General features: G+C 36.7%; 1 protein-coding gene across 7 annotated transcripts in view; it reads right to left on the reverse strand.

The window, feature by feature from the left end:
* The window catches only part of IL13RA2 (interleukin 13 receptor subunit alpha 2), a 54,951-nt gene that overhangs the window by 36,700 nt on the left and 3,409 nt on the right, over nt 1-14,842 (reverse strand). The window contains exon 1 of one of the 7 annotated variants that reach the window (XM_063703228.1): nt 2,355-2,580. The exons of 3 other annotated variants lie outside the window; for them this stretch is intronic. The gene's annotated coding sequence lies outside the window, so the exon portion shown is untranslated. Of the gene's footprint in view, nt 1-2,354; nt 2,581-14,842 lie in introns of those variants that run through there. 3 more of the 7 variants (XM_055375971.2, XM_063703227.1, XM_063703226.1) reach the window with 3 other exon arrangements.

Raw genomic sequence — 14,842 nt, forward strand, 5'->3', positions numbered from 1 at the left:
ATCCAGGGGAAGACCACCTTCCCACTACATCCTCCTTCTGACTCCTCATCCATCTCACTGAGAGCCACCTCCACCACTCAATAAAACCTTGCATTCATCCTCCAAGCCAATGTGTGATCTGATTTTTCCGGTACACTGGGCAAGAACTCGGGATACAGAAAGCGGGGAGGGATAGCATTAGGAGATATACCTAATGTTAAATGACGAGTTAATGGGTGCAGCACACCAACATGGCACATGTATACATATGTAACTAACCTGCACGTTGTGCACATGTACCCTAAAACTTAAAGTATAATAATAATAATAATAATAATAATAATAATAATAAAAGAAAGCCCTCTGTCCTTGCGGTAAGGCAGAGGGTCTAATTGAGCTGATTAATACAAGCCATCGGCAGACAGCAAAGCTGAAAGAGCACACTGTAACACACACCCACTTGGGCTTCAGGAATCATAAACACTCACCCCTAGATGCTGCCATGGGGTTGAAGCCAAAAGTGCTCCCCATGACTTCTGCACCTGCCTGTCTGCATGCTCCCCCTAGGGGTTTGAGCAGCCTGACACCAATGAACTGAACCCTGTGGCATGACCTGTGAGGGGCATAAGGGAACTCTTCTGTTTCAATACTTGAGCTATCTCTATCCCAATTTTCTTATCTATAAAACGAAGGCAATATTACTAGCCTACATAAGGCTTACAAAATGATTAAATGGAATAGTGTATGTAAAATGTCTGTAGCACAGTGGGCATAGTAATTCAATTGTTAGCTGTCTAGTGCTTCCCTCATATCCAGAAGCCACCTCCTATTGATTCCTTGAAGACACTAAAAATATATCAAAAGGAACAAGCAACCCACCCCACCCTGACTTCTCCAAGTTGTAGCAAAATACACATGGTACATTACTTTGATTTTCAAAAAAAAAAAAAAGCCCTGGAAGCAGCAACTAATCATTTACAGGTAAGATCTCAGCACCAAAAAAAATAAAAACAATCCAATAGGCATTCTGCCTCTCCTTTGTCTTATCCTACTGTTTAAATAGTTATTTGTAACATTTTATTGCCTTTCATGACATTAGGTAGAGTCAGGACATCTGGTTCATTTTACAGATGAGGAAACTAAGATAGGGAGGGTGGGGTGTCCATTCCAAGGTCACACAGCTATACGAGGGAGATCTAGAACTGAAAAGCAGATTTCTTAGTCCTTAGTTTAGTACTCTCCCCACTTAGTAATAATAATGATAATAATAATTCTGTGCAATTTACTTGAGTCACAAACTCTCTAAAACATTATAGAATTTATTAAAATTTCAGTCAAAAATAGCTGAAATCTTTTATTGTCTAATACCTTAGTAAGCAGTGTGGAATAGGAGAAAGAGCTCAGATTTTGAAGTAAGGAAGACCTGGGATTGAATTCTAATTCCACTCTAAAGCATTCCAGAGTTTTAAAAATTTCAATCAAAAATAGCTGGTGTGTGCTTGTAGTACCAGCTACTTGAGAGGCTAAACAGGGAGGATTGCTTGAGCCCAGGAATTCAAGTCCAGCCTGGGCAACAGAGTGAGAACCAATCTCTTTAAAAAGTTGTTTTTTAAAGAGCTGGTTAATCCTTGGTGTTCATGTCCTGGTTTTATGTATCTTCTTACATATTTAAAGAAGAAAACTAATCTGGAAGCATCCAAAATGGATGTAGTTTGTAAAAGTGATGTTCATTATTTAAGTGTTAACTATAGAGGAAAACAAATATCAGAAGTATAAGATGATAGTTCATTTCAGAGCAAAAGCTGTGAAAATTGGAAATTTTATATGAATAACTCTACTGTATAATGAAACCATAATATATGAACAAATTATATCATGCATAAAAGGACATGCATATTCTATAACTTAATTCAAAACATCATACAAAGATAATGAAATCATTCATTTTAGAGAAGTTCTGATTATCTGTGAGCTTGAGATAAAAGTTGCTGCAAAGTCAAGGATTTTGACTTAAAGAAAAAAATCACATAGAAATTAATCTCAGAGAACATCCTAACTCTAAAATGCAACTACCTTACCATCACCAAAAAAACCAGGTTTGCTTTAAAGAGGTATGAATTTTATAGAAAATAAAGGCTAATAAGAAAACAACAATAAAAATTAAAGCAATAGTGCTATCCATACTGATGATCCAGCACCCACTAGCTTCATGTGGGAAAAAAATGCAGTACTCCCCAAATTATTGTTGTATCAAATCAATTTTTGCCCAGAAAAGATTCATGATCCCATTAGGAAAAGGTGAAGAAAGTGAAACAAATATTCAAAATAATTTACCTCTTACCTGCAAACTTCCTCCCCTAAAGTCCCATACTTACTCTATATGAACAATGTGTCCGGTTGTAACCAAATTCTGTAATACCACTGAAGTCTGTCTCAATGAACAGCTCCTTAGTTTAAATGGATTTTAAAGGATCTTAGAACTAAAGCCTTTCTTTTAAAAAGTAGGAGGAGCTCTTGCTTTATCCATGAAAAATACCAACTGTCATTAGAAAATTTGCATTCAGAATAGGTCAGCATTTAAGGTTACATTTGTCAAAAGATTCAGAGGAAATTACAAAGTTCATCTGAGTGGTTTTTTCCCCTTTTAATTAGTTCCTGATAAAACATCTCAGTATGCCAGTGTTTTCTTTTTGTTGTTGTTTTTGTTTTAGCTATGTGACTCATCACTTTGGGAATTAAAAGATAATCCAAAGGTAAGCATTTGATTGCTTCCTCAAAGTGTACTACCCAAAGGCATTATTATTTTGAGTTTCAAATACCTTTAAGTACGAAAGGAGTCATAAATAGATAAGGAATCCAGAAACCTGGATTCTACTCTAGGCTTTCCCTCCCAGTCAGCTCTGTGACCTTGGGCAATTTCCTTAACCTCTTTGGCCCTCAGTTTCAAAAATTTATTGAATAGGATCTCAGAGTAATCTAGTCTAACCTCCTGTTCCCAAACAAAAATTGTCCCTGTACTTTCCCTAAGCAATTGTCAGTTTTTCATGTGTAAAGTGAGCCAACAGAACTACCTCATGTCTAAAGCTCCCTTGATTTCTAAAATTCTTGGTGTTGCAAATAAAATTCAGTAAATGTTGTGTGTACATTTTGTTTCCCATTGAAAATTTATCAGAACATTCTTTACACAATCAAACAAGAGTTTATTTCAGCCCAGATAAAATTAAGTAAGTTCAGGCCACCACCAAATTGTCCCTTACCTTCAAGTCTCCAAAGAGTTTTTGTCTGCCCCTGGTTTAATCTCCATGTCCAGGAACCACGCAAAGCCATAAGAAGCCAGAATACTTTTGATGCTTTTCTGGAGCAGATGAGATGCCAGTCATTTATTCCCAAAAGGGAATGGATTAAGGCTGTATCCAATCTCTACACCATTCAATAGATACAAATTATCTTCCTTGCTTTGGAATACAGGTTCAGACTTGATAATTTCTCTCAGATTCTAAAGATAGGTTTTACACTAAATATGTGAATAAACAAATAAAAGGCAAGAGTGTGAATGAAGAGTGGGCCATGTGTGCAATCCTCTCTCCACTATTAGCATTATGTTTTACCCCAAGATGTTTTTTACCCCTAAATGTCTTTCTTTTTTATTCATTTCCACAGCTGATGTTTCTCCCTAAATTAAAGTTAGGAGGGTGGGAAGAAACTGGGAATTGTTTAGGGAGTTTGGTATTTACTTTTCGGATGTCAGCTGATTTGGCTCTCTCACAATAATTTTTAGCAGAAATTATTTATCAGGACTATGGGAGGAATTTTCTAATCAGAATTTGCTGACACGATGGTAAGAAAAAGAAGATCTAGATTCAAACTCTTCTTTCTTTTTCCTGAGATTGCATTTTCAATTAACTAATTTGTCTTCTTCTATTTAAAGAAAAGAAAAAAAACACCTCCAGGAAGTTTTCTTCAAGCTTCCTGTTTCCCCTGAATCCTCTAGCTCCTGCAAATATTTCACTATGCTATAACTTATCTTTCAATGCCACTAACCCAGCTTTGTGATATTCTTATTATATACCATGATATTGGAGAAGTACAGTTCAAAGAAATAGAAGCATAATAATATCTTGGAGTAATAAAGTACATTTATTTGTAGAAATGCAAACCACAAGTTAAATTTAGTTAATCAAATACAGTTGGAAACAATAATGCACCATGCCTTGGTTGTTAAAGTCCATTAGATATTCCCTTCCACCTTGATTTGATAGCTTAATCAGTGAAAGCATAAGGTAAGCTTTGCTTCTTGGTGTGAAAAAAATACACTAAAAAGATAATTAATTTTAATCTACTTAAAGTCCTATTTGAATGCTTTCTATTGGCATCAATACAAATAAATATATTCTTAGCTTTGAATAAATATATTCTTTGTCATTGATACTTGTATGCTTGTACCTTAGCAATCATTAATCTCTGCTCCAGATACAAGGCATGTTTCAAGGCCTAAGAAAAGAAGATTTGGGGGTAAACTTGAATGGTGCAGAGAAAGGAGGACGGGCAAGACTACTTGGGGCAACCCCTCTCTAGCTGCAAGATGGTCTACACCAAATTGAAGAGAAGGTGTAAAACCAAATTTGATGCAGACCTGGGTAAGTGTTACCCAATGGGTGTGGAGTGAAGAGGTACATCAAAGTCTAAGAATGGGGAAGTTTTTCAGGACAGTTGAGATTAAGTCATTATTTTCAAAGAACTGAGCAAGATGATACAAATGATGCAGGCAGTCAGCAGTGCCTGGAAAACGGCCAGCAGAACCAGGAAAAATGATTTAGGCCTGGGCCTCAATTTCAACAGAGACAGAGGAAAAATTGAGCTTCCAGATTGAGGTCAATTAAATAGCCAACATCAGATGGTAGAGAAAGAGGTGAGAACTAAAGCCTGATGCTTACAAAGATTCCCAGGGGCCCAAATCAATTCCAGAGGCATAGAACACACTAGGCTATTTCCAGACTTCTACCTGTTAACAGAGAATGGTTCTCATTGGGCCAGGGCCATGTCAGGGCTCAGACTTCCTAGGCTGACACAATTAGGTGCAGCTAGAATGGGGCTAGGCTAGACAAGGACGTTCCATAGCCTCTCCAGCAGGAACATATATACTACTTTATTTTATCTATTATCCCCCTCAGAGAAGCAAGTGGGTATTATTTTAGTTTTACAAATGGCTATTAAGTTACTTTCCAGAAGTCAAAAATTCAGAAGAAATCAAACCTAGGTCACCCAGATTTGACACCTAGGCTTATGCTCTTCCTATAGAGTCATTCCACTGCTGGGATGTTTTGTTTTGTTTTGTTTTGTTTTGTTTGATACCTCAGTAGCTAAAATGGTCAACTGGCAGAAGTCATTCTGTAAAGCTTTATAATCCCAAATATTCTGTTAATTATCAAAACAGGAAATGAGTATTCCTAAACTGCTGTGCAAATGAGGTAATCAGCAAAGGCAGTATCTAATGTCTCAAGTATTTAATGACCTTGGTAAGGTTAAAGGGCATTAAATAGGAAAAACAAGAAGAATAAACAACCCTTTGACATTTAGTTTATATGTGTATGTACATGTACACACATGGTTTTAAACAAAATTCCCTGAATTTGGTAACAGTTTTTAAACATTCATGCAAATGTCACTTCTAAGGTTCTAAAGGCATTTTTTAAAAAATCAAACCATCCCCACAAGACTGACTTGAAAAGTTATTTGGTAAAGTTGGCATATTGCATAGAACATCAATGTCCTATAAAGAACACATTCCGTGAGATAGAGGGCATCAAGATTGCCTGCTTTCCTCCAAATCCAGTTAGTTTGATAAAACTAATTTATGAACTCTGAATTCACCCTCTAGACTACCACAGATTCAACAGCAGGAAACCTGAGCTGAGATTCTCAGGAAACCCACAAGATTTGGAAAATACAGTTAGCAATATCAGGGTCTAGTCCCTAGAAACTTAACTGGAATTAACAATTAACACCAGTCATGAACAGAGACCACAGAGGTTAGCTGTGCCAGACTGTTTGGCATTCACTCATTCAAGAGTTACAGAGCAATAATGTGCCAAGCATTGTAGCTCACATTTTAGTTAAAGGGATAGAAACCAGAAACTATGAAATATTTACAGTACAGTGTGAGAAGAACAGTAAACTATGATAGAGGTCATTGGCAGCAAAGGGAGCTCAGAGGAGAGAAAAACAGTACACTATGATAGAGGTCATTGGCAGCAAAGGGAGCTCAGAGGAGAGAACAACAAACTCTACCTGCGTTGTCAAAATGGTGAGTATCTTCAAGCAGAGATGGTTTGGAGAACCACCCTGGCTCCTGATAATACCAAGCTGTAGAATAATAAAATATATATTTGACATTTGTCCCGGGTTATCTGAACAGAGTGCCTAAAACCCTTGGAATTTTCCGAGTAATAGGAATGCCTTCTGTTATTCATAATGAGCCCCTTTCAACCACACCTGAATTTATGCTAAAGAGGTGACTCTTGGAGGATAGGGGCTAGTGGCCAGAGGAACCAACCACTCAATTAGAGGGTTGGAACTTTCAGCCCCACCCCTGACCTCCAGGGATGGTAGAAGTTTCAGAGATTGAGTCAATCACCAATGGCCAATGATTTGATCGATCATGCCTACACAATGGAACCTCCACTTAAAAAAAACAAACCTAAACCAAAGGGTTCCAAGAGCTTCCACATTGAGGTGCTGGAAGGGCGGCATGTCTGAAGAGTGCATGGAAGGTCCACAACTCCCTACCCCATACCTTTTGAATTGTATTTTTTTATAATAAATCGATAATAGTAAGTAGTGTTTTCCTGAGTTCTGTGAGTCATTCTATCAAATTATTGAAACTGAAGAGCCAGTTAGTCTGAAGCACTGGGACTTGCTACTGGCATCCGAAGTGGGGCAGTCTTGTGGGACTGAGCCCTTAACCTGCCATGTCTGTGCTAACTACAGATAGTGTCATAATTGAATTGAATTGTTGGATGCCCAGTTGCTGTCAGAGAATCGGAGATTTAGAGAATTTGTTGGTATCAGAAAATACCCCAGACAAGTCAACCATCTGTGAAAATAAGTAAAATTTGAAAACTGTGGAATCCCAAAAAATAAGCTTTGAGAGAAATGTAACTGTGATTCAAGCCACAGATGGATACAACTTCTGTTCTCAGTTTATACATTGACTCACTTTCTTATTGTTCTTGTTCTGTACAATTAGTAGAGAGAATTAAACAATGTCAGGGACAAAAACCTCCTGCCTTCTTAACCAATGACTCTGTTATAGATTAACCTCCTCTCTGGTGTCCTGCTTTGCTCAAACTAGATGACAGAAAACCCATGATGATTACACTCTCTGTAAAAAATGCTAAATATATCCTTTCCAAAAAGAAACACTGACCATAACCAATCAAATTGCTATAACTAAGCACCAGCCTTGTATGAATAATGCTGTAATCCTGCTAAAAACTCCTCTGTCTCTGCCTGTATAAATGAATCCTTACCTTCCCTACTTCAGAATGTTGACTCCATTCCCTTGGAGTTGGTGTTTCTGAGGTCCATCCTCACACATTGCACTTGAATAAACTCTCTTTAAATTAGATTTTTACCTTTTTGATTATTTGAGGTTGACACTTCTTTATAACACTTTCTGTATCAAACTCACAGAGCCTACCTTTTTGTAAAAGCCTAGGGCTTTTAGGAAGCTAATCAAGATAAAATTGTTGATGAACTTCGGCAGAGACTAATTATGTCCCAGTGTCAATTCTATTAATTTTCCTTTTATTATAGTGATAGAAACTCATGAGTTTTAGCTGTGTACATGGCCTCCAGTCTAGAGACTACATTTTCCAGATTCCTTTGCAGCTTGGTATGAAAATATGACTGAAATTTAGACAATGAGATGCAAGAAGTGATGTGTGCAACCTTTGAGTCACGTTTTGACAAGAAAATCATTTCTCCTCTTCTTTCCCTCCCCCCAGCAGGCTGTAGCCCAGATGTAATAGTGGAAGCCATATTTAACCACACTGACAATGTCAACATACACTAGGAAGTGGCAAATCAACCAGGTAGAAGGACCCTAGGCCTTGAGTGACCTCCTGCAGCAGTGCTATCTTCCCATCTTTTTGTCTTTTGCTTGAGCTGTCATGTTTTGAGGTTGCTTGATTATAGCAGTTTGCCCTGTAGCCTAATTAATACGGAAACAAATATCCATTAAAGTGTTAATTGACATTATTTACTCTTCCCAAAGATATTTGCTCATGGATTCCAAAAATCAAAGAATGTAGAAAATCCAAAGGGAAAATATGCTGATGGTGTTTCAAATCCAGTGACGGGCTGGAAATTTTTGTGTCTTGGTTTGTTTTTACTTCCCTTTAAATACTAGCATAACAGCAATTCCCTACTCTGCCACTCCATCAGGTTCAGTCCTGACTAATGTTTCACATGTCTGTTTCTGACCTTAGCATGTGACTTCCTTAGGGGCAAGAAGTGTGCCTTACCTGCCTCTGTAAATCCATTTTCTAGAATATAGCATGTATTCAATAAATATTTATTAAATGTAACCATATTTCCTCCCTTATTTTTTAAAACTTCCTCCACATATAATTTTATTTGAATAATGCAAATAACCAAATGACAAAGATAATAATAACTGTTATGGGCTGATATTGCTGATTTAAACTGCATGTCAGGCAGTATGTTCAATGACTACTCATGTTCTTTAGTCCTCACAATAACCCCATGATGTAGAAACTACTATTGGCATTTCCATTTTACGGAAGAGGAAACTAAGGCTCAGAAAAGTTAAATCATTTCCCAAAGACTTCACTTTTAGGAAGTGGCTGAAATGGGCATTTGAATCCAAGATTGCTTGATATCAAGACATTTTCTTAGCTACAACAGTCTGCCCCACTGTCTTCCAGAAACGGCCTGGCAATATGTAGGATGTCAAGGAGAAAAATCATCCTGGATTTAAGAATTAGTTACAGATAATTAAGCCAACTTAAATTATACATTGTGGGTTACCAAGTCAGTAAAAATTATACTATGCTTATGAAAAACTTTTGCTAGTTTCCTGATTAATGAATACCTTCACCTTGAAAATCTGTACACAGGGAAAATTTGCAATCTGGTCTGCACCTTGGCACGGTTACCCAAAAACTGAAGAAAACCGCCCTGGAATGAACATAAAGGGGCTGCTATTTTGTATAAATATTTCAGAGGACAATGAAAGAAAACATTATAGACATAAAATAGACTTTGCAACATCAGTTTGAATGTAGTAAATTATCAATCATAAAATGTAATAATCAATTATATTTCTAAATTTGCTATTGTAAGAATATTCAAACATACACAAAAATAAAATTAATATAATGAAATCACATGTAACATTTATCTAGCTTCAACAATTATCAAGGTAACAAAATATTTATTAATTTATCCTCTCATGAAAACTGATACTCCAACGCTCAAAAGGCAGGAAGTATCGAATTCACAGAACCTTAAACTGGTATGACTGAAACAAATCTAAGAACTCTAGTCTAACTCCCTCTTTTACAGACAAGGAAATCGAGGCCTCGAAAGGAAAGAAGACCTAATCAGGGTTATTTAGTTAGTTAGTGACAAAGCCAATAATAGAATCAGTTTTCTCTAGATCACACTGCCATTTAATAATAAATAATCTTTATTTGAATCATTTGAAAATAGTTAATGTAATATGGTAAAAACTCCTTTCTCCATAAACGCATGAAAACAAACTAGGATATTCTTCAGCATTACCAAATATATATCTTTTTCTACCTATTTTTTCCAAGAACAGCAATTACAAAAAAATTCTTTTTTATTTGTCCCCCTTAGTGTCTAAAATGTGTTATAAAATAAACAGTTCTTCAATCAAAAGAGTTCAGAAAAGCAATCATATAAAATTTTGCCATAAAATCATGATCTTTCCTGGTTTGTTCTTGATAATGCTGAGACAGGAACGAACACATAATGAACTTGTTAATGAACTATCAACAGGAAACCAGAAGGTACACATGTGTGTCCTTGGATTGAGTCTTAATAAAATTAAGAAGTTAAGTCCCAGCTGGAGAGTAGACAAGCAACAGAAAATCCCTAATAGCCACGATACACCATAATTTCAGAAAAACAAACATCAAAAATAAATGTTAATTTTCTCAAGTTGTCATTTTATTAGTGGCGTGTGGGTTTTAAAATGCTTAAACAAGTTACTAAACAGAGTTTCAAAAGCACCTCATCTATGATTTTTTTTTTAATTTAGAAGAAAATCACAGATTTTATGGATCATATTCACTACATATTAGCACTGACTTTAAAGTGGCTGTATTGCCAGAAAAGAGAACAGCTAGACTTTTACATTAATACTGGGGTGATCTTGTAAACTATTTTAGATTGGCAGTATATCTTGTGTTTTCATTCTTTTTTTCTTTTTTTTTTTTTTTTTTGGAGACAGAGTCTCACTCACTCTGTCGCCCAGGCTGGAGTGCAGTGGTGCCATCTCAGCTCACTGCAACCTTCACCTCTCAGGTTCAAGTGATTCTCCTGCCTCAGCCTCCCAAGTAGCTGGGATTACAGACGCCCACTACCATGCCCAGCTAATTTTTGTATTTTTAGTAGAGATGGGGTTTCACCATGTTGGCCAGGCTGGTCTCTAACTCCTGACCTCAAGCGATCCCTCTGCCTCGGCCTCCCAAAGTGCCGGGATTACAGGCGTGAGCCATCATGCCCAGCCAAAAATAAATATTAATTTTCTCAAGTTGTCATTTTATTAGTGGCTTGGAGGTTTTGAAATGCTTGAATAGGTTACGAAACAGAGTTTCAAAAGCACCTTATCTATGAATCCTTTTATTTAATTTACAAGAAAATCACAGATTTTATGGATCATATTCACTACATATTAACATTGACTTTAAAGTGGCTGTATTCCCAGTAAAGAGAAGAGCTGGATTTTTACGTTAATATTGGGGTGACCTTGTAAACTATTTTAGATTGGCAGTGTATCTTTGAAGACATGTTTTAGTTCTTTCCTAAGACTAAGACCTACTATCTCCCTAGGTTACTGCAATTTAGTGATTCGTTCATTCAGTCAGTCGTTTATTCAATTAATAATTATTAATTGAATTAATAATTAATTGAGTTCTGTACTAGGTAATTGGGATATAGCAATGAACAAATAGACAAGTTCCTACACTTGTTGAGTTTACATTCTAGTAATGGAGAGAGACCATAAACAAATAAACAAGCAAAAATATGTTAAGTAATTATAAACCATCAAAAAAAAATCAGGTAAGAGGCTAGATAGAGACTGGTGGCCTGAGAGAACAAGGCTATTTTAGAAAGGATGATCAGGAACATCCTCGCTGAGGAAGGACCCATGAAGATAACTGAGTAGTGAGTGCTTCAGACAGAAGAAATAGCAAATGCAATGGTCCTGAAGTGGACTGTAACTGGTGGGTTGTGGCAAAGAAGCCTGTGTTGCTGGGGCAGAGTAAGCAAGGAGGAAAGTAGTAGAAAGAAAGGTCAGAGAGGTAGAGGGGTCAGTTTGTATGGTGCCTCATAGGCCGTTTAAAAGATTTCAGCTTTTAATCTAAGTGAGATGGTGAGACTTGGAAGGTTTTGATCAGAGAGGTGAATGGTATTACTAATTTTTTAAAGATCACTCAGCTGCTGAAGAGACAATAAGTTGGATGGATACAAAATGGAATCAGGGAGATGATTTAAGAAGCTCCTGAAATTGTCTAGTCAAGAGATGATGGTGATTTGCACTATGATGGCAAAAAGTGCCATATTCTGAATACTTTTTGAACGTAGGGCTGGTATAATTTTCTAAAGGATTGGATGTGGGTTATGAGAGAGACAGGTTAATCAAAAATGATGCCAAGGATTCCAGCCTAAGCAACTAAGTAAAGGGTGATGACATTTATTGAAATAAGGCACACTGGGGAAGGAGCAGGCTTATTGTGAAAATAAAGAATTCAGTTTGGGACATGATAAGTTTGAGCTGCTCATTAGACTTTCAAGTAGAGATACAGAGTAGAGAGTGGTTACATGAGTCTGGAGCTTAGGGTGGAATTCAGTACTAGAGATAAAAATTGTGGAGTTAGTAATATATAAATGTTACTTTAAAGCCCTGAGCCTGAATGAGATTGCCTAGTGGTCATTTATGTACCAGGCTTAGGCATAGGTATTTCTAAAACTAGAAAATTATGACTTCTAGAGAATTAACACACTATTGAAGATGAATATTTATTGATAGGAATAATTATTAAATATCACTAGGTAAAGTAAATGATGTTCATTGATTATAGTCTTTCTCTGTCCTTTATTCTCAATTACAAAAGTATATTATCTGACATGGTAACCTGTCATACGAATTCTGCACTCTTTCTTTTAACCTACTCTATTTTAAACAATCAAAGCTTCAGCAATGTTAACACTACATTAGTAATCACCAAGCTTTTAAAAGCTACACAGTCTTATTCACTTTATAAGACTCATTATTTGAAAGTTCTTATACTTTTCTAGAATATTTCCTTGCCTGGCTCATTACATTACCACATCAAAATATGAGATTTTCTTACCTATAAATATCTCATTTTCTTCCTTTTCAATTCAAATTTGAAGACTGACTTTAAAATTTTGCACTAACGCGACAACTATGGAACAATAACTGAAGATTTTCCTGAAGAGGCCGGGCATGGTGGAGCACACATGCAGTCCCAGCTACTCAGGAGGCTGAGGCAGGAGTATCGGTTGAGCCCAAGTGTTTCACGCCAGGCTGGGCAACATAGCAAGACTCCGCTTCTAAAAAATAATAATAGAAAAATGCAAAATAAAAAAATAAAAAGATTTTCCTGAAGAGAGAGCTGTTCAAAGTTTTAAAATCTCAGGACTCAAAAGACCCCTTTATAAAAAAGAAATACTTCTTCTTTCCTGTGTCACCAAATTGCTACACCAATTTTCTATTGGTGCTAGTTTCAGTAGATCTTTTTGGGGGATTCTCCATTAATCTTTGGGTGCTACATTTAAATGTTGAGAGCAAAGATGTATACCATCTTCCCTGGTTCTGAGCTGCTCTCTAGCAAACAGATGTAGCCCACATTTAGAAGAAGACACGGAGTAGCTGACAGAAATACAGATTTACCCACTAAATTGATCAAACAAGTTTCATACCATAGTATATTGGCCAAGAACTTAAATCTGGAGCCAGTCTGCCTGGGTTTGAATCTCAGTTCCATCATTTACTGACTGTATGACCTTGGAAAATGTACTAAAGTTCTCTATGCCTCAGTTTCCTCATCCTTTAAATGGGGATAATAATAGGGCTTAATCCACAGGATTGTAGTAAAAATTAAAGGAATTAATACGTGTAAAGCACCTACTATGTGCATGGCACATAGTAAGCCTACATGTGAATTAGGTGGTGGAAAGTTGTGATGAGAAGAGTGGGCAAGGGGTGAATAGAATAAAGCTCCACCTGTCTATAACTTGCCAGGATTTACCCCTTTCCACGTTACTGGGGTTACAAGTCCCAATATTGGTATCACTCCATTGTGCCTGGGTCCTAAGGCAGGAATTACTTTCTCTTAAAAATACATTGATATTCATATAAAGTACTCAAGAGGGCTATGTGGGGAAGAAGCATGTATCTATTCGTCTTTTACCTTTGCACTTTTGCACAACATGACTAATTCTTTTCTTGAGTATTTTTCGAGGCACAGAGACCAGGACTGGAAAATTTTAGTAACGTGTAAAGAATGAATGTATAGACACATGGATGCATGCATAAATGAAATAATAATTCTAAGAAAATGGAAGGTAAACATAATGACAAAACATCAAAACAGAGGAAGACGGGAAAGCAAGAAGACCTCATTGTCTTACTTGGCAACTGTGCTTAAACCTCTTGAATCTTTTTTCAGGTAAAATAACTATTTTCAGTAAGCACTTAACAGAATGATGAGTTCATGTCCTTTGTAGGGACATGATTGAAGCTGGAAACCATATTCTCAGCAAACTATCGCAAGGACAAAAAACCAAACACCGCATGTTCTCATTCATAGGTGGGAATTGAACAATGAGAACACATGGACACAGGAAGGGGAACATCACACACCAGGGCCTGTTGTGGGGTGGGGGAAGGGGGGAGGGATAGCATTTGGAGATATACCTAATGTTAAATGACGAGTTATTGGGTGCAGCACACCAACATGGCACATGTATACATGTGTAACTAACCTGCACGTTGTGCACATGTACCCTAAAACTTAAAGTGTAATTTAAAAAATTTTTTTCAAGGTCCACTGTTGATATATAAGAGGTCCTTCCTTTGGAGAAAATAAAGCAGGGATTATATTGGGATACAACATCTACAGTTAATTGTAAGTCTCAAAAGATCAGATAGCAATGACAAGATTGCTTCCCTAGTTTATCGATTTCATATGCCTAAGTGAGTTGCAGAATCCCAGGAACCCACAAGATAGAATAAAGAATTTAAAGAAAGCTTGTGTAGGAAAGCAGTGTCATTTCTACTTTTTCCTACAAGTTTGAAAACCTAAATTAGGGGAATAGGTTAATGGAAAATATCCTACAAATCTTTCAAGTAAAATTGGTCACACATGTGAATCTGATTTGCCATATTTGTTAAGGTATTTATAAAGATTTAAATGTCCTTTGCACCCTTTAATAAATATTAAAATGTCGTTCTTTTTCCTGAATGACCTCAGTTGTGAGGTGGCCAAATGCAAGTATTCAGAAGCCTTTGCAAAGTCCTCGCTCAGCCCACAAGTGAATTAGGCATCGCAAAAGGTATAGA

The sequence above is a fragment of the Gorilla gorilla genome, chromosome X (genome assembly GCF_029281585.2).
Source record: "Gorilla gorilla gorilla isolate KB3781 chromosome X, NHGRI_mGorGor1-v2.1_pri, whole genome shotgun sequence".
NCBI classification, from domain to species: Eukaryota; Metazoa; Chordata; class Mammalia; order Primates; family Hominidae; genus Gorilla; species Gorilla gorilla.